Genomic DNA, 19,685 nt, shown 5'->3' on the forward strand with positions numbered 1-19,685 from the left:
GGAAAGAGCTTACAGACCCCTGGAATTCCTGAACCAGAAATGACAGCCAAGTCTTTATGTGTAAATGGGAAATAAAGCTTGGGGTTCTTTGGGAAGTTTCAGCATTAGTGAGGTAATGCAAAACATAGCGTTAAGGGTGGCTGAAGGACAAAACTCGAGCTCCTGAAAGTAAAAGGCAGTATAGACTGTAGAGACATAGAAATGAGAGATTTCATAATATTCAGGTTAGTCACTAAGAAAAAGAATCATGAAAAAGCAGCTCTTGTGAAATTCCTAAAATTTTCAAGAAAACTGGACTGTATTTAGGATGCTACTTTCTGAGAGTGGAAAGGTTTTGATGAATGTCCATAATATTGTAATCAATAACAAACTCAATTGGAGAATTCTGCTTATTGAGTTTTAAGTGACAAGTGTTAAGAAACACTGAGTATTATTAATAGAGTTCCATCCTGCTAAAACTGAAAACAGTAATTTCATATTTTGTCTTTTCTTTTTTCTATGTATTATACAAAAATCTCTAGAAAAAATATACAGAAAAATAAGGAACACACATACATAAACAGAGCAATTGCATTTCAGTGGAAGTCTGAGAGAAACAGCAAAAGAGAATCCAAGCTAAAAACAAATTTCTAAATAGCTTATATCTTCTAAAATATAGTATGACACAGGGAAAAATGAAATTTTTAGAAGGTTGTTATTTCAAGAGAAAACAAATGAATTGAGTCACCTCTACTGGTAAAGTATTCCCTTACTATGCTAAATGAGTTAGAGAGCTACTTTTGATAACATTTGCATATAATTTGTTTTTGAATATGCTGTAGAAGTAGCAAGATAGAGAGATTCCAGAGATTCCAAGAAAGAGAGATTTTATACTCTATGCTATGATTTAAATACGTCCCCTAAAGTTATGTGTTGGAAATTTCATTTCCAAATCAAAGTATTGGGAGGTAGAACCTAGTGAGAGGTAAATAGCCCATGAGAGACCCACCCTCATGAATGCATTGATGTCCTTGTCACAGAAGTGGGCTCCTTATGAAAGAACAAATCTGGCCTTCTGACTCTCTCTCAGCCTCTTTTGCCCTTCTGCTCCTACCATGGGATGATGCAATTAGAAGATCCTAGTGGAATTTCCACCTCCAGAACGATGAGCCAATAAACTATTTATTGTATTTTACCTAGTCTGTAGCACAAAATGGATTGGGACACTCTATATATCTCATCCTTTTTGTTTGTAGTAGAGTAGTTTTATATTCTCAATCTAGCTTGGGAATAGAATAAATAAAACAGACTTCATGAGATGAGTGAAATTGCAGATCAAAGGAAACCTCAGACACACACACACACACACACCACACTAAGGTCCTTTTATTTGTAGGCTTATTATAAAATTAAAATAAATTGAAGCTTTTTTGAATAGATTTTGCAGAACAAGTTTTTAGAAAAGATTTGTTATGTTTTGTTTTTGTTTTAATGTCCTGGAAATTTCTACTCAGAGAATTTCCAGTGTAAAATACTATGTAATCTTAGTTTAACAGTGATGGCATCTAGCATATGAGATAGTCTTACAAGATCCCTTAAACAATACAATTTCAAGCTGGCCTAGTAAAATGCCATGCATGAAAATGCAATTTTTATTAGGTGCTGAGCGAAATGAAGAATTGTGTTATTTTATGTTCAGCTTTCCACCATAATAAATTATTCTGCTAACTGGTAGTCTTTTCCATGGCAGGTTTTTGAAAATATTGTATTAGAAAAGTATCATTTTTTGTTTCTCTTTCCATGCATGACTAGCAAAACAAAAAGGCCTATCTACATAGGCGAGCATATGGCTCCCTGTCAGTTTCAAATCCATTCCTCTTGAATTGCTCACAAAAAACAATTAGTTAAAAAAAAAAAAAAAAACCTATTCACAATTTTTTTTCTTAGCTTCTTTCAAATGCATAAGGCTCATTCTTTTGGGATTCATTGGATCAAATTTACACACATTTTCATTTACATATTCAAGATTAAAAAGAATTTTTCAGCAGAAAATAAGTCAGAACCATTAAACAGCATATTTATTAACCATAAAAATAAAAGTGCCACATTTACCTAGGGAGAAAGCAGTATCTATACCTGGGTAAATTGATTCATTAATCCAAATATTTACGGATACATACCATGTTCCAGAAACTGTGAGCATGATTGATACATGCATTGTTCCCCTGAAGCTTAAAATCTATACAACTAAACGAAATGAATAACAAAAGTGCATCAAAAATTCGAGGATAGTATCTCTCATGGGTTTGTCCACTAAAACTTTAAGAACAATAAAATGAATTCATAGATCTGTAAATTCGTTAGGATTAACTGTTAAGTATGAAAAATTATTGAACAATAAATATTTAAAAATAAATAACCACTCATTTCACATTTTTCTTCAAGTATGGTTGTTTATTGAACAATAAATATTTAAAAATAAATAACCATTCATTTCACAATTTTCTTTAAGTATGGTTGTTTCTTTTTTTCCTTTAATAAATATTTCATCTTTAAATCATTCCAACTTGCCTTTAGACTTTTGACTTTCAGTATTTGAATTTGTGGCATGGTAGTTAAGGCACTTGGTTCCCTCCCACATGGCCAACTGCAGTTTGAGTCCCAGACCTGGAGGCTTGCTTTTTCATATTTGCTCTCTCTCTCTCTTCTTCTCTCTCTGGTGAGCATATGTGCACTGTAGCATGATGTTAATAAGTAATTGAATAAAAAAACACAAGATAGATAAAAGATCATTATTTCTTAAAGAATTCCAGTGAATAAATATAAGTTATGATTGAAATAGAAAACAGCTGTTACAAGTCCTTAATAATTGTTTCAAGTGAAAATAAATTAGAGATAGACAAATTGTTTCATCATAAAAAAATAAAATGAAATAAAATATATTAGTTAGGGTTCTCTAGGGAGACAGAATCACCAGGAGGATAGATATAAAAGAGGGGTTTGTTGAGAGAATCAGCTTATGATTTCTGTGACTGAGAAATCCCGTAACAGGCCTACTGCAAGGTGGAAACCCCAGCATGCAACGAGTATCTCTCAGCCCAAGTCCAAAGGCCTTAGAGGTGATATGACTCAGTCTGAAAGCTTGAGAACCACTTAGACCAGTGCAGAGAGGGTGGTGCTGCTGAGAGTCCTGGAGTGCAAAGGCAGGTGAGCCTTGAGTTCTTGACTGCCTTGTGCCCACTCACATTGAGGGAACCCCACCTTGATTCCTAAACTTCACATTAGTCTCCTGGGGAAACATTCCACAGACACGCCCAGGACAATGCTTTATCAGGTTTCTAGGTGGTCCTTAGACCGAGCAAATAGACACCCAGAACCCAAGGGTCACAAATATCAAACACATCTATTACCAAAGACACAAGTCTATTATATAATCAGCAGTCTGGATACATTTTTATCTGATTTAAAGCATGATTTATTTTAAAAAATGGATAATTAAAAATGCTTTCAGTTGGAAAATTAATCATTGCACATCTATAGTTTAACAATATATATAATTTAATTGCAAATAGTTTAACAAACTCTCTAAAATATTTGAAAAATGTATCTTTATTATTAAAAACAAGTTGATTCACACAGTTTAATGCCAATTCCATTGTTGTTCTTCTGGCCATATTTCCAAAGAGTAGAAACAATGACAGCATTCCTCAATGGTAAGGGTACTGAAAATAGTCTGATACCCAGCAACAATCCCCTAAAAATGGGGCTTATTCCTGATTAATCTTCCACAGTTATTCAGATCTTGGCAGAATCTCACACTATGCCATCATTTATAACATTTAGTAAAATGTTTTGCACATGCTAAATTAAGGCAAAATCATTCAAACAATTAGGGGACAACCGATGGGAGGGACCACATGGCGCTGCCATCTTTGCTGTCCACAGCTTGTCTTTGGAAGTAATTACTTGTGATATTTTTCCCTCTTTAACCAGGTGTGTGACTTACACCCTAGCATACAAATAAAACCTCTGTGGTCTAACTCTTGTGCTCATCTGGGTCCTTTTATGAGTAGCTGGTAAGAATACAAAAGCTTTGGGAAACCATTTAGAAAATATATTTTCACACTTGGTTATTCCAGATATATATGTGAATGTTATGAGATGCCAAATGTCATGACTGAAGTAGTATTAATTCAAGACAATTTATAACTTAAATATTGCGTATTTTTAATTTCCAACCAAAGAATAGGCAAGCTCACTTTTCAATGAAAAATGACAATATGGTTTTTGAAAATGATATGTATGTTTTAAAAATATTTAACTAATAAAATATATATTTTATTTTTAAGAAAATATTATTTGAAAAGATTCTTAATATTTTGATGGACTTTTAAAAGCCAATTTCATAGGAATAGTCCCATTACTAATGTAGATCCTATTGAGCAATTTATTTATACTACTTTTGGGATAAACAAAATGCTTCTTTGATACATGTGGCAAAAGAAAAGTGTGTACTATTCACTGTTCTCAATCTCCTTTTATTACTTGGAGTGTTTTTCCCAAGTTTTACAAGAATCACAAGTCTCTGGATAATTTTCCTGTCACTTAAAAGCTATTAAAATTACAGTTATTCAAATGTCATTTTAAAACTCATTCATTTAAATGGTTCTTTGTACCACAAATAAATTGTTCTGTGCAATGAAGCAACACCTTCAAATGTAATTCATCTTTGCTCTATTGACTCAGAATCAAGTTGATACACTATATTTTTCTGGTAAAATGTTGACTTAAAATACTCCAATAAAAATGTTCTATTTTTGTTTTCAAAATCTTTAGAAATACACACACTGAATAATAAATTTATGTGCTTCTATTGTGAAACCATGGATCACTCAGTTAATTTTATCTGCAATAAATTTATAATTTGCTTAAGTAAAAATCTCTATTTGAAATGAAATCTAGATCTCTGACTCTGTGTGCCTCCAAACTAAATAATGATTTTGTAAGAAATTTTGCAATTTTTAAATTGCTGCAGTCACATAGCCTGGTAATTTATGATGTTTGAACTGCCAACAACAAAAATATAGAGTTTAAACTGCTTTTATCAGATATTGGAATCCTATAAAAATATATAAAAACATATATATGTACATTTTTGGATGCATATATATATATATATATATATACACATACATATTATATATGCATACATTATATATGTATGGAGGTGTATCATATGTACGTTTTTCAGTGTAAAGAGATGTAGAACTTAATATTTAGTATTTACTTCTTAGTAGTTGTTTTATTTAACTCATCTCTGATTCGAATACAAATTAGAATGAAAATATCTGACTTTGGCAATTCTCCAACCCTTGTTTAATTTCTTCTCTGCTCAGTTAACAGTTCAAAGTGTTTTCTCTTTCATGAGTAATCATGTCACCTCCAAGAGGTATGCCTAGCGCACTCTGCCCAAAGGAACATGCTGAATTGTAATAATGAATGTTTCTATTACAAAATATTGTAGCTTAGAATACAATTAAATGTAAATTATCACTTCCTCTTCTAATCACATTCTTGTGTTCACAGATAGGAGTTACCGTGCCATCATTTTGTTTCTTTTATTCTATATCAGTTTGCAAAATTGGAACATGTGCCATATATTACTAAAGGTATTGCTTTAACATCGAAGATTATCGGGGACATGTTTCTTGGATAATTCACGTGGCAATCTATACACATCCTACTTCATGGTATGGCTTATCATCGTTCCAGAGTTTTCCATGTGTTGCACTATTATAACTATAGTCACAGTGTACCAAATAGTCTTAAAATAAATACTTAGATATTGTGTGTCTCCAAGTCTCATTAAAATGGAGTGAATGTTTCATAGAACTAATGAGAGTCAATGATAATCTTAAACCAATGTGATCTTTGTTTCCAAAGCTCTCTTTAAACTTGTTACAAGAGACAATTATTGCACAGCTACTGGCTAAAAACTCTAGTAGCCTAAGTGAATTTCCTGATCACTCTTAAGTAATAGAAAGTCTGAAGATAACTGAAATTACAGACCATAGCATTTTAGTAATTAAAATGGCCTCTATTATAATAAATTCTAAATGTTATTATTTTCAGGTTTTATTTCTGTTCTTCCTATTTAAAATAAAAGTTATGGTTTCTTTTCCTCTGATGTATGTTTGCCATATTAAATACAGTATGTAAAGTTCTATTTTAAGATAGCAATTGTTTTTAGTGTAAATATGTTCCATGCAATACATAAGACACTCTTAGGATGATCATATAATTATTTACAAGCAGCTCACATATAATGTTAATCCTATATTTTAACTTGCATATTATTTACCTGATGCCCCTTATAGGGAATGAGTATCGCAAACAGAAAAGGAAATAGAGAAGTAAATGCATTAAATGTGACCCCAAATTCATATTCTGGAGCCCTAGCCCCCAGTGACTAGGAATCCAGCCATGCCAGTGCGAGGTCTAATGCTGCTGAGGTCATGTGTTCATTGGGAAGAAGTGGGGGAAACATGCACACCACAGACTGGTGGTCTTACGGGGTGCATGATCCACGTCCCCATCTTGTTGGAGGCCACGTCTCTACCCCTTGATGTCAGGTTGGGCTATGCGAAGCCTTCGGCCAATAGACTGTGAATAGAAGTAATGGGAGCTGTTTCATGAGAAGATGTATGTAAATGGCAAGCCTCGTGCCTTACTCAACTAATTCTGAAGAGTCGGTCTTCCCTGCAGTGCACTAATTTCCTGTTAGAGAAAAACAAAGTCATTTCTTGATAACTCTGACAGATTGATGGCTGGGATTATGGCTTATATTGGAGGAAAAAAGGAAAGTCATGACAAAAAGGAAAAAAAAAATATTTGTTCTTTATTGTAGAACAAAAACCCCAGTAAAGCAAAGACTATTCCAGAATATGGGAAATACATCTGTCAAGGGAGGGAGGTATATAGTGACAGCTTATATGAAAACAAGATATGATAGAGCTTTGATAATTAAGGTTGTCCAATACTGGCACAGCAGTTAGAAACTACAGAAAGAACAGAACTGAGTCAGAAACTAATACACACACATATAATAACAGACACACACACAGGTTTATCTATTATATGAAATAAGTAAATGTTCAATAAATCTGTAGTGCTAACATATGTATTATTTAAATGCAAAATAGGATTGAATTTTTTTCCCATCACATAAAATATTCTAGATGACTATAACCTTTGGGTAATGAAAAACATTAAGTATAATGGAAAATAAATATTTGATTACATAAAATTAAAAATTTTGTGCCCCCCAAAAGACCGAATATAAAACTAAAAAGATAAAGAAATAAGATAAAATATTTGCAATTAATATCACTAAAAGTCAGGTTCATACACAAATTCTACACGAAGCTCTAATTCAGTAAGTCGGGAAAGCATCAGAGCAGCTATAGGCCAAATACGCAGACAGGATTTTTGTAGAGATTAACCTGAAAAGCCAAAAAATGTGCTTAAAACATGCTTGAGTTTACCCTTATTGTAGTTAAGATGCATAGCAAATTATAACAAAGGAATCTTGTAGCCTTAAGATTTAGGTTAAAAAGTCTGAGCATATCAGTCATTGGTACTCACACTTTGAAACAATGGCAGACTAGAGCACTGTTGGTCATTCTGCCAAGGCTAATTGGTGGTTAAATGGCACAGCTACTTTGGATGAAAGGAAGTTGTTCTAAGTTGCTGAAAGAATAGCTATTAATTCAAAATGCACATAAGGGATGGTGTAGCAGTTCTCATAATATGTATATGGATGTCTGTCCTTATATACATATATATGTATAAGCACATACACACATAGTACAAGAATGATTTTTATAAAATACTGCAAAACAAAAAAAAATGTAAAGGTCTATCAACAGGAAGACTAATAAATATGCCATGGTTATATACCGTAAAATATTAGGGAAAACTAATAAACAGAATGTGTACATGTCAATATGGATAATTATCAAAATCCGGTATTGAGTGAGTATGTTGCAAGTGAATTCTCTCCGTTTACATGTGGCAAGCACCTCTTATGTTCCAGACTTTGTATTCAATGGTAAATATAAAGTAGGCGTGGGGCTGGTCCTACGGCCTAGAGGTTAAAGGGAACCAGATCCACATGGCCAACTGTAGTTTGAATACCAGACCCAGTGACTTGACAAATACACCAGGCACATGTGCCTGTGTGCTCCAAATTCCAGCAGGATGGAGAAATGGAGAAGTGGTTGTGGTGTGACCACACCCCATAGGATGAATTTCTCTCTGTCTCTCTCTCTCTGTCTATCTGTCTATCTGTATATCTGTCTTTCTCTGGTAAGCACGCATACCTTCTGGCAACTAAACCAAATGAAAACAAAACAAAGAAACAACAGTCACCTATCCTAGCAGGGAAGGTGGAAAGTTTCACCTGAGAGGAGATATTTAGGCAGAGTCTAAGACATCGCACAAGAATTGAAGAGCCAGCTGTGGTGGTGCAGTGCTAGTACAATACTTTGCCATGCTGGAAGCCCTATGGATGCTTGGGGTTCAGTTCCAGGTTGACTGTTCACACCAGATACATATGCATACCTGTGATCCTGGCTGATAGGCTAAAGGAGAAGGGCTTATGTGTGAGACACTGCTTAGGGTGTTGTCTTTCTCTTCTTCTCTGCTTGTCTCTCTCTCTCTCTCTCATGGAATAAAGATAGAAAGAGAAAGAAAGGAGGAAAGAAAGAAGGAAGGAAAGAAAAGAAAATAGGAGTGATGAAAATATATCTGGAAGAAATGCATGCCATGGTAGCCCAAGGATGAGGACAAGTATGTGGCCAGAGAAGAGGGTGACAGTAGGGCCAGCAGGTGGTATGGTGGTTAAGGTGCTGGACTCTCATATAGCTGACTGGTTTGAGTCCTGGACATGGTGACTTGCTTTCTCACTTACTCTCTCTGTCTCTCCTTCTTTCTCTGTGAGCACAAGTGCCCTATAGCAAACTTAAAAAATAAATCAATAAATTAAATAAATAATTATAAAAAAGGGGGTGATGGTCTTGCCTCTGGAGAGAAAGAGCTCAGCCTGCACAGGACTTTGCAGTGGCGATGTCAGCAGATGTTGCCCTAAGACTTTTTTCAAACCAAGATTGAAGAATGAACTGTTTGGATCAGGGGAAGATTTGACTCAATTTGTGTTTCGGAAGATTCAGTCTGCTGACTGAGGGAAAGCCAGTATCCTCAAGAAAATTAGCCAGGGGTCTGAGACGGGTCCAGAAGCTCTCTTCTGAGATCAGGGAATCTAAAAGGTTCTGAAAGTCTAAAGTGTTGCTTTGGTTTGGGTTGATTTTGAAGCAGGGCCTATCTCAATTCGTTTAGCTTCAAACCTTACCACCATGTAGTACAAATTTACATGTCAGCACATAAGTGATTCTGTGCCCATTTACAGAGTACCACTGTGAAGAGGATAATTGATATTTTACTAAACTAGCTTTATAATATTAAAATATTTTAATTAGTATGCAAATATCTACCCAGAGGATTTTAAGAAAGATGTTTATGGACCTGAGAATATTGTAGAAGAGAGAGGGGATGATGATTTGATCTGTGATGGTGCAGATGAAGCTGGAGGTAGTGAAATTGTGTATATATATTGAAGGCATCATAATCTGTGGATACCCTAATACGATGTGATATTGACATCTTCAACATATTTGTGTGTATATATATGTGTGTGTGTGTGTGTTCAAGTATTTATTTATATAGTCTTAATATAAGAAAGAATTCTTTTTGCAGGACACACACAGCTGTAGTAACAGGATAAACACATGCATGAGAATACTGCATATCAGAGTTAGGATGGTGCTTACCTTTGAGTCTTTAATAGGAGGTCAGTATGAGAGAAGAGAAGAGCTTCAAAGCTTGTTTTCTAGAGCCCCTCCCGTGGTGTAGTGGTAATGCCACATTCTACGATGCTGAAGACAAATGGTCAGGACCTGGGTTTGCGTCCGAGGTCTCCCTGTACAGCCAGGTGCGTGTACATGTGCATTGTCCTGGCCTACTGAGGCTGAGTGGGTTTTGGAATGAAGGCCTTGTTGGGAATACCTCTCTCTCTGCTTCTCCTGTAATAAACAAATGAACAAATTAAAAATTTAGATAATGTCTTATAACCCTGAAATTTTTAAGCTGTGTGGTAGGTTCTATTGAAATAGTTTTGTTTTTGAATTATTTCATTTTACAAAGCCATCCGAATGGACAACTTAATAGCATACCTTAGGTTAAATATGCCTGGCCACAGAATTTCATCACCACTCTTTCTCCAAATGACACTCCAAGGACATTGAATGTGATTTAAAAAATAGCACACACAAAGACTAGAAGAACGAGAGAAGAAATGAAAATGAAAATGTAAAAGAGAGCAAGCAGCTAAATGAGCCATAACTAAGTACAGCCAAGAGAGATAGAATCCATCAAAAAACCAAGGAAGATGTGGATAAAATATAATGTAATTTGAGATTTCAGACACCAGGAAGACTCAGAAATTGGAGATACTTATTATCCGTTTTATGAGGAGTAACTGAAAGCAGAGGGTATGTTGAGATCACACAAAGAGAAGTTAGCCAGATCCCTTCCCAGCATTGAAAATCTAATATATTCTCATTCTGTCTCTATCATAGGACCAGAAGTGGTTCCCTGGAACAGCTGCTGTGGGGAAGCTTTATAACTGGGTAATATGAGGCAGAGATGAAGCCGTGAAGAGCTTGTCTACCACAAGCAGAATTAATAAACTTTTGCGATTATTAAGTGTGAGGGCCATTCCCTCAATCTTATTTTGTCTCTTTTTGCACTATTCATAACATAAACACTTACGTCTCTTATGAAATATATAGTATCACATAAATAACGCAGGTTGGGCCATTATTAAGTTTGCCCTTTTTAACCTACAGAAGTCACAATTCGAGTTTCTCAGGCTAATAAATGCTCCTTCAAAAATATAACTCTCAAGACAATATACAAAGACAAAAATATTTTAATAGGATGTCACTGGAGAAAATAACTAGTTGTGGTTATGTCATCATTACTAGGATATGAATAAAGACTATGCCTATGGTGAAAAATTATGAAAGAAAATGATTTGCATGTAGTAGGGAAGATAGTATTACAGTTAGCTTTTTATATTTATATATATTTCCTTGATATATCTTAACATTTGTAATGGGAAAAAATTGAGCATAGTGCTATAGCCACCTCCCTGCTAACTGTCTAGAGAGGAAGAACCGTGAGTTCAATGGAATCACGGTCTGAGCACTTATGGGTAAAATCAGAGAAGGCAGAGTGAAGTTCCCATGTGTGAGGGATGGCTCTCGCACTCACTGTTGTCTAGTGCTTTCTGCCAACAGCCCCTGATGCCCTTTGTGGTTCTCTTCAGTGGAGAACATGTGGGGCACCGACATGGCTCCCAACGGCCTGCACTTTGAGCCACTAGGCAGTGAGCTGTAAGGGGCCCTGTGCTACACGGCAAGCTGTCAGTCTGTTTTACTCTATTTTCTCAGGATTTTGCCTTGGGGTTTGGTGGGCTCCAGATGGTAAGAATGATACTATTAGAAATAGAAACATTGACGGAAATCATCAAACTCTGTGAAATATTGAAAGAGGTTTATTCTGAGCTAAAATGCATGTGGCTGCAGCCAGCATGCAGCCTGGACCAGCATGATTCAGGTAGCCCGAAACATGCTGGCTAGGGTCTTAGGATTCTCAGAAAGGTTTTGAGGGCAGAAACAGCATGCAGGAGGGGAGGCGGGGAGTAGAAGATTGAAACAGTTGTGGTGAGACAATTATCCTTGGCTACCAGGATTAATAGCCAGAGCGGTATCAGTCCAGGGTCAGACTGGCAATCCCTGGGCAGATGCCCTTGCTGAATTAGCCTTGCTGTCAGGGGACAGTGGTTTCTGTGCAGGTTAAGGTTCTGACAGAGTTCTCTAAGTAACAATTCTTATTAGGCAGGGCAAACATTTGTACTCTGTCCTACCTGGCTATGTGTATCAGTGTTGATGTGAGTGACTCCATTCTGATTCTGAATGACACATCTGCCCCTTTTGGTCAAGATCTTCCTCTGAGTGCACTGATGATCTGTCATCTGATGGTCAAGTTCCAAGTTTCGCTGCATGCTGGATGGACTTGTCTTGGCCGTTGTTCTGGTCTCATGATGGATGGAAGGAAGTGATCAATAGCTAGGGATGAATATCAAAATCCCTTATGGCCACAAGGAGGGTTTTAGGGGAGTGGTTCTCAGGCCAAGTTTCCCTGAAGGTCATTGATCTTAAAGTTGTCAGGAACCTAAATGCAAGACTAAGAGTTAGAATCTTTTCCATGAGAAGTGATTTTGGAAATGTAAATGACAAGACCTTAGAAGAGCTCTAGTTAATAATCTGATGACAGTTTATTGCAATAATGATGTAATTAGCAAAGAAATTTAGTTATTTCTATTGCATGTAGAATTTTAAAATAACTGTAATGAAGACTGATAGTTGGGTTAGCTCTATGGCCTAGTCGTGAAGGAACCTGGATTCCACAAGGCTGATCATTGTCTGAACTCCAGTTCTGGTGGCTTGAGAAACATGTCAGGAGTGTGTGTAAGCAAGCCCTAAATTCCAAAAACATACAGTAGAAGAAGGGATTGTGGCATGACTATTTCCCATTGGGAGATACATTTTTCTGCTTCCTTTTTCTCTATCTCTGTCTCTCTGACAAGCACAGCCCATGAACCCTCTGACAAATTGAATTTTAAAAAAAGACTCACAGTGTCACAATAAACATTTTAATCTTTATAAATTTCATTTTATCTTAATAACATTTATACCAATATTATATTTTTATAAAGATAACTTTAAAGAAAATTTAGTATCACTGTCTTATTTAACAATATTTCTGGTACAAATTAATGTATCAGATAAGCCAAATCAAGTTATTGCTCTACAAAATCAGAGATACATCCTCTAAGACCCTTCAGAGATTTAACTAGGAAATCCCAAGTTAAAATTTAGATTAAAAGAAATCTTAATTTAGAATTTTGATTTTGGGCAAAGCTTGTCAAAGATGTCAGAAAACATTTGATCAAAGCAGAAGCACAGATCTTAAAGAATTAATAGCCATTTATTTAACCAAAGTCATAGTCAAGATTTTAATGTCAAATACAGAAAATGCTATAAACAAAAATAACTTTAATTTCCTCAAAGTTCAGTTTTTCTCAGTAATAAAAAAAAATCAATAAATATGAACATGAAACAAACAAATATTATGTCTTAGGCCAGTTACAATGACGTTTAAAAACCAAATAAACAAAAACCCCTTCGTGTAATTTCTGCAGCACAATATTTTAAGAAAAAGTTACTGTTTTAATACAGGGGCAATATTTTTTGGTATTTAAATTTTGAGAAAAAATATAATTTTTTTTAAATTTACCGACTTGATGATATATACAATTCCCTTTATAAATTACTTGATTAGTACTTGTACCTCTTCTCAGAGTTTTTCTGGTTTACACAAATTATCTATAACAGCTATAGGTGTTAAGTTTTGCCCCTTTACCCTTCTTTTCCTTCTGAAATAATTCAGCCAATTTACTTTAGCACAGTTTACCATGTAGAATTATAGGAAAGAATGCAAAAATAAAAATAATATGAAAATGTTCTCTGATCTTTTAACCTTCCTTACCAAAAATACACCATCATAACTAGACTTTTTTTTTAACTTTCTCTTTCATATTTACTGTTTTTTTTTCTATCTTGTTTCTCTTTCCTTTATAAATTTACTTTTGGAAACAACTTTAAACAACCTCATAATCAGATAAAATTATTTCTTTCAATACATAAACATATTCTTATTTTATATGAATTTTGAGATAAAAAACAGACCTTTTTATATATCTTGCATATAGAAATCCATATACTATCTTTATATATCTTGCATATAGAAATACATATACTAATCAAAATTTTTAACTCTTAGTCACTTTAATTCCCAGAAAGCAAAAGCAAAATAAACCAACAGTTCATAAAGTTTTATTGTTTTATTTTTAAAGCATGTGTTTTCTCACAAGACAATATTTTTAAATGTTGACCTGGAATACTTTATTAATATTGCCTAAATTTCTTCGATAAAATTTAGAAAGCGAAAAGTACATGAACTTAAATTTTAAGATAATCGGTGCTTTACTTAAAGATGACTCAGGCATTTTATAACTATCAAGTAACTGAGCATAATATAAACTTAAGATCTTAAATTACCTGGAAAGATTATTTAAAAATAACCCACTTTTAATTGCATAATTTATTTTAAAACAATAACACTTTAATTTTTTTTTTTGGAGAGTTTTTTGCTATAGGGCATGTGCGCTTACCAGACAGACAGAGAGAGACAGAGAGACAGAAAGTGAGAAATCACCCCCAGGGGGGATGGCCACACCACAATCCCTTCTCCTCCATTCTCCTCTTGGGATCTTGGGCATGCATGCACACGCGCCAGGCGTGAGTTTAAGCCACCGGGTCCAGGACGCGAATCGCGGTCGACTACGTGGGAGTCCATCAACATAGCCATTATGCTGGCCTCAACACTTTAATACTTTTTAAAACCAAGAGTTTAGACAAAGGTAATTATTAATTTTTTTTATTGTTAGCCATTCTCATGATTAAAAAAAATTCACAGAACATACATCTTGTATTCAATCCTAATTGATCAGGAAAGTCTGACCTGGGGTTTGAGGGAAATAACTAATAGAGAATGATAAATTGATTTTCATTTTCTGTTGTGCTATATGCATATACTTTTGGAGGATTTCTAAGTCTCATTTATGTTTAATAAAATTTCATTTTTGAAGAGTTTTAAATTGACAGAAAAATTGTGTAGATAGTGCATTGAATTCCTATAAGATACACACCTATGTTCCTCTGTGATTAAACCTTACATTTATATGACAGATTTTGTACAATTAGTTTTTATTTTCCTTAGAGAGATTTTTGCAATAGGGCATGTGCGCTTGCCTGAGATACAGACAGAAAACGAGAAATCACTCCCCCAGTGTGGGGTTGTGGCCACGTCACAATCCCTTCTCCATTCTCCTCTCTGGATCTTGGTTGTATGCACACATGCCTGGGGTGAGGTTTAAGCCACTTGGTCCAGATTTCAAACCGTGCTCAACTATGTGGGAGTTCAACAGCATAACCATTAGGCCATCTGCTGGTCTCACTAATACGTTTTTTATTTGCTATAGGACACATGCACTGGCCAGAGAAGGACTGAGAATGAAAGAGACATGGGAAGTGAGAAATCACTGTCGGGGAATGGTTGGGTTACAATCCCGACTCCATCTTCGTCTCATGATTTTGGGTATGCATACATGTACATGCCCTGAGTATTTCTCACAGTGTCAGATCTAGACTTGAACTCTGCAGTCAGCCATTTGGAATCCAACTGCCTGAACCACCATACCACTCTCTGGCCCCATTATTATTAACTAAGAATATAGTCAAGTCAGATTGCATTTTTAAATATACATTTATTTATTTTAAAAGTTTGATTTAATCACCGTGCATCTTTACAATGTACATCATGGTTTTTCACAGCATAAATGAAGTGCAAATCATCAAGTCAAAGACATTACCAGATACGTTACCATCAGCAGATTACTTTTCATCTCAGATTCTATTGGTTTTACTGAATGTCCTTTTCTGTTCTAGCATCTTTTTGAAGACAGTGCATTACATTTTGTTGTAACACAAAGATTCTTTTTTTTTGGGGGGGGGAGAGATTTTTGCTATAGGGTACATGCACTCACCAGACAGACAGAGAGAGACATAGAGACAGAAAGTGAGAAATCACCCCCCAGGGGGGATGGTCACGCCACAATTCCTTCTCTTCCATTCTCCTCTCAGGATCTTGGGCACGCATGCACATGCGCCCGGCGTGAGTTTTAAGCCACTGAGTCCGGGACGTGAACCGCGGTCGACTATGTGGGAGTCCAGCGACATAGCCATTACGCTAACTGCTGGCTCCCAAACACAAAGATTCTTTATGGATGTGATGGTTTCTCAGACTTTTCGTGTTTCATATCTTTTGAAATCTTTAGTACTGGCTGAATACTTGGTAGAATGTCTCCTAATTGGGAATGTTTTATTTTTATTCATTGGAGAGGAAGACCACAAAGGTTAAGTGCTAGACTCATAATATCTTATCAAAGGTTATATTATAATATCACTTATCTCTGCAAGTCATGATCTTGGTCACCTGGCTGAGGTTTTTCTCAGTAAAGGTATTTCAGTTTTCGCTTTCATATCATTCTCTATGGAAGGAATGTACAATGTGCATCTCACCCTTACAGAGTGATGAACTTGTGCTTCACCTGCTAGAGAGATAAATATCTATTTAAATTATTTGAAAATTTTCTGAATGTGATATTTTTCTCCATCATTCATTTATTGATTCAATTATTAGTTACTACAGTGTGAGTTTATGAATATTAATTTTGTACTTTGGGTTATAAACTAATACTACTTTCTTTAATCCAATGAAATTATTCTGGATTTGATCATTGGGAGATTTTTCAACTGGCTCTCACACCTGTTTTAACATATTTCCATTTCTGTGTGTGTTGACATTCCTAACTTTCTACCACAATGCTCCAGAATCATCTTGTATACGACTTGCCCAAGTCCTCGGATCAATATTTTCATGAAAGAGCCAGGTCCCTCTGGAGATAACGAACAGTATTGAAAAAATCAATCTATCAGGTGCTATTGCCAGTACACCCTTTCAAATGATATGGTAAGAAAATTTATGTGTGTATACTCACCCTGAGACTAAGCTATATATTAATATTTCATGAGTTGCCCGTAATTATAAACATTATATTTGCATTTTTCTTCTTCTTTTAGAGTCCTGAATCTGTAGTGATGGTCTCTCTTTCATTTCTGTTATTATTAACATGTATCTTTGTCTCCTTTTTCTCGGTAAGCTTGCCTATGGCATTATCAATTTCATTGCTCTTGCCAAGAACCAGCATTTGGTTTACATGATTTTTCTCTGTTGCTTTGCTGCTTTCAATTACACCAAGTTCTTTTCTTTCAGGTTTATCCATGTATTTCATCTGTGAGAGAGAGAGAGAGAGAAAGCCAATGGGATCTCATGCCATGATCCATCCCTAGTCTCAGTTCATCCAGACCACAGATATGTGTATACCTGAACTCCTGAGGGATGTCCCAAGATCAAAGCCCAAGACCTTTCCCATGTTGGTCCAGTTGCATAGCACAATGCCACTGCCTGGCTCCGACTTCTGACTTAATTTTCATTATTTTCTTTCTTCTATTTGCTTCAGTCTTCAATTGCTCTAATTTCTGTAGTTTGCTAAGATTTCGATTTGGGGATTTTGTTTTCCAGTATACATGTAAATTTCTCTCTCTGCTAGAGCCATGAAAGGAAGATTCTTAACTCTTCACAGTGAGAATCTGGGTAAGGAACACAGTTATTTAAGATAAAAACTGTATATGTGGGGACCACCCTAAGACTACAGATCCGGGAGTTTCTCCACTTACCAAGTCCAGACTTAGCCTCCAGTGAGTCATCAATGGTCATTGTTTCTACTTGCTTAAGGTTCTAGAAGCTTCTGCTCCAGTAAGCTGGTCTCACCTGAGTCTATTTACTCTTGTCTCTTCAGATTGCTGGGTTGTAGTTGTTACAACCTTGGAAAAAAAGACTTCCATTCCTTGATGGATCCAAATAAAGACTCATTTTTAGTTCTTTCTGCTGTTTTTCTTGTTGTAAGTATGGACAGATAACTTCTAAGCTCTTCGTGTATTGGAGCTGAAAGGAAAAATATTTAGTTTCCAAGACAAGAGTCCCCTTCAGAGATTGTGTTCCCAAAGTCTTAGCTCATTGTGGAATGTAACAATTTTTTTTTTTACAAATGACTTTATTCACTTATGTTCACCTAGAAGCTCAGCCATGTTCCAAACTGTAATGTCTTAATACTGGACTACTGTGAGGAGAACCAGTCTTTACAGCTAGTGTCAAACACCACACTGATGGCCCTCCTCCTATGTCATGACCAGTCTTTGTACATGACACCTGGTGTTAGCTATTCCATGACTTCTACTTGCCTTGACTCTTTGGGTTAGTTTCTTAGCTTTGAATTCTCTTTGTTGTAGGCACCTGTAGCCGCTGATGACAAAGCTGGTCACATTTATGCTGTGACATTTATGCAAACCTAAAGCCATTGGTCCTACCACTGTGTCTCCCTTGCTTTTCCTAGGCACCTATGGTCTAATGACTTCACTTATTCTTCAGCTATGTTTCCTTCTTGCTCCAGGTATTTATGCACTGTCTCTTTCGTAACAGAAAAGTCAACCATCGGTAGAGAAATTCCACATCATGGTTGATCCATCTGTTGTTGAAGAACAGGCAATTTTTTTAGGGTGCTCTCGTTCTTCTCTTTGATCAGTTCTTTTCTGAGTTAAAATGATCAAGCACTATTTTGTGCCTTTACATGCTTTTGGAAATATGTGAGATTCCTATTTATCCTCTGCAGGATTTTGCATTAGTTTCAGTAAATAAATCATTGGCAGCAACATCTCCTTCCCTGTCTTTTCTTGGTTTCTTATTGCCTAGTATATCCACAAAGCTCAGACATGTACAGTTCATTATTATGCCTTCTGTATTAGCATCAATGATATGGCTCCCAGACTCAAGAGTATCTGTTCATTTTATGCTTCATTTAGTAGGTAATAGACATGATGGTAGATTTGTGCTGCTTAAAAATCCTGTCATGGTTTCTGAGCTTGTACTGTACAGTAATGTATCATGAGAAATGCCTTGCTGGAAGAATAGTAATTTAATTTTATTTACCAACTTTCCTTGGGAAATGGAGAAGTTAAAAAGCAAACATTTACAGCTATTTTGAATGTTGAGGACACAAATTTAAACTGATTTTTGGATGCTGAAAAGCAATTAAAGGTAATAGAATTGTGTATTGTGTATGGTAGATGAATCTATCACACATGTGATTTGATTAAATCACAGATGCTTTTAGGGTGATACCCTTATTGGACATTATTTCAGGAAGTAGCCCTTCATTCCATAGACTTATCGAACAAAATACAATCTTAAATGTCTTGAAAGTGTGATACATAAAATCAAAACCCTAGTCTCACTCCTTTCTTTTATTCTGAACAGGTACTCAGAAATTATCAGTATTACCAGGTGGAAAATATGCCTTTTAGATACTGCCAGTTAGAGCTTGAGTTTCTTTTATTCTGAACAGGTACTCAGAAATTAACAGTATTACCAGGTGGAAAATATGCCTTTTATTTATTACCAGGTGGAAAATATGCATTTTAGATACTGCCAGTTAGAGCTTGAGCCTCTAGGAGAACCAGCTAAATATATTTTGAATTGAAAACATTTAATACTAGGGAACCAGCAGTTAGCATAATGGCTATGTCGCTGGACTCCTACATGGTCGACTGCGGTTCATGTCCCGGACCCCTTGGCTTAAAACTCATGCTGGGCGCGTGTGCGTGATCTACTGATGGCCTGCTTCTTGCCTCTCCTCTATTATTAAATGTATTTTTGATTTTTGGTTTTTTTTATGGAGAGGTTTTTGCTATAGGGCACGTGCGCTTGCCAGACAGACAGAGAGA

At 35.6% G+C, this 19,685-nt stretch overlaps 1 long non-coding RNA gene across 2 annotated transcripts in view; it reads right to left on the minus strand.

Moving 5' to 3' along the window:
* The window catches only part of LOC102469837 (uncharacterized), an 18,471-nt gene extending 1,591 nt beyond the window's left edge, over nucleotides 1-16,880 (minus strand). The window contains exons 1-3 of one of the 2 annotated variants that reach the window (XR_334353.1): nucleotides 16,844-16,880; nucleotides 12,026-12,333; nucleotides 9,867-10,118 (exon numbers count right to left, since the gene is read on the minus strand). This is a non-coding gene — a long non-coding RNA (uncharacterized LOC102469837). Of the gene's footprint in view, nucleotides 1-9,866; nucleotides 10,119-12,025; nucleotides 12,334-16,278; nucleotides 16,336-16,843 lie in introns of those variants that run through there. The other variant, XR_334352.1, reaches the window with a different exon arrangement.
* Between the last annotated feature and the right edge of the window lie 2,805 nt (nucleotides 16,881-19,685).

The sequence above is a fragment of the Tupaia chinensis genome, unplaced genomic scaffold (genome assembly GCF_000334495.1).
Source record: "Tupaia chinensis unplaced genomic scaffold, TupChi_1.0 Scaffold000206_1, whole genome shotgun sequence".
NCBI classification, from domain to species: Eukaryota; Metazoa; Chordata; class Mammalia; order Scandentia; family Tupaiidae; genus Tupaia; species Tupaia belangeri.